The sequence below is a fragment of the Triticum dicoccoides genome, chromosome 2B, assembly GCF_002162155.2.
Source record: "Triticum dicoccoides isolate Atlit2015 ecotype Zavitan chromosome 2B, WEW_v2.0, whole genome shotgun sequence".
In the NCBI taxonomy this organism is placed as follows: Eukaryota; Viridiplantae; Streptophyta; class Magnoliopsida; order Poales; family Poaceae; genus Triticum; species Triticum dicoccoides.
The window spans coordinates 792,403,376-792,405,040 of NC_041383.1; positions in this window are offsets into that span (position 1 = coordinate 792,403,376).

Sequence of the window (1,665 nt, forward strand, 5' to 3'; positions counted from 1 at the left end):
GACGGTTAAACGCCGCCTCGCCTGCCACGCGCATTAACGCGCCGGCGTTAATAACCACGGCGCCGCCTGCCCGCCTCCCTCCCTCCCCCCGCTATAAAACGGCACCGGCCCGATGGCTTTCTTCCGCCACCTCCCGCACCTCCCGCACCCTCCACCTCCACGCCACCTCCCGCACCCGATGGCTTTCTTCGGCGGCAGCAGCAGCACCGGTGGCGGCGCCGCCGACAACGCCCCCGGCGCATGGCCGACGAGCATCGGAGGGCCGGAGACGGAGGAGCTCCACCACTACTGCCTCCCCGTGCCGCCGGGCTGCCGTCTACCGCGCAACTGGAAGATCGACGCGGAGGGCTTTGCGACGTTGGGTCCCGGCGCGACGGAGGAGGAGCTCCGCAACCACAGCGGCGGCCGGCACAACATCGAAGGCCGAAAGCGGTTTTGGCGCGGGAAGGACTATTGGGAGGTGATGGCGGCCTTCCGCCTTGCTGCTGCCGGCGAGACCCCCGATCTGACGGGCCGCAGCGGCCGTCTTCGCGCACCGCCTCCACCGCAATATCGCCGCAGACGTGGCGGCGGCCACGGTGTGTACCCGGCACGGGAGCCCGCGCCGGCCGCCCCTCCCTTGCCGCCGGGGATCGAGTTGCCGCCGGAGCAGGTCATCCTCCGCGAGGACGGTGATCCGGATGACACGCCGGGGTACCACGTCGCCCTACGGGCGTCGGAGGCTGCAGCGGCGGCGGCGGAGGCGATGGAGGCCGCCGAGATTGCGGACGCAATCCAGGCGGCCGAGGCGGCGCAGCAGGCGGCGATGGTGGCGCCGGAGTGGCAGCAGGTGCCGCCGGAGTGGCAGCAAGCGCCGGCGGCGGCGGAGGAGGAGGATTTCGACGACGATCCGATAGACTGGGACGACCTCGCGAACCGGTCCAGCAGCGACGATGACGGCGGCGACGGCCCGGCCGTCATTGACCTCGTCGATAGCGACGACGAGTAGTTTTTTTTGTGTTTTTTATTTAATTTGGTTATGTCGTTGTAAGCCTAAGTAGTAGACTTTATGTGGTGAACTTTTAATCGTTGAGTTAGCCCGAGTATGTAAAATATTTTATCTATGTTGAATAAAATTTGAGTGAAATTAATTTTGTCCATTTCATTCAAGAGTTTTGATTTGATGATGCGTTTGTACATAAATACTTGCTAAAAACGCTTAGTATGAGAGTACGTCCTGCACGCACGATATGGACAAAAACAGAGAGGAAAGACACGTCGCGTCACGTTCGGACATCGGTGTAGGGTACTTTTTCCTTAAAAACCCCAGAAAATGCGTGGAGCGTCGAAAAAATACGCGAGTTGGCGTGGGTGCTGTGGATGGTAATGGCAACTTGTGGAAAAAGTGTCGCGAGGTTTGACGGAGTAGAAAAAAAACCGTAGTTGGGAACCCCCTCCCCGGCAGACCGACAAGTAGCTGGTTGCACTGGGGCTACGTGATCGCATGCATGCAACTGCACCAAAGTGTGCGTACGTGTGGGCACGACCAACGTAGGCCCCCACGCAAGGTTGAAACGAAAACGGACACAAAACGGACGTTGCGTCACGTCCGGGCAGTGTTTTTGCGATTTTGGACCTGGAAAACCCTAGAAAATGCGTGGAGCGTCGGAAAAATATGGGAGTTGG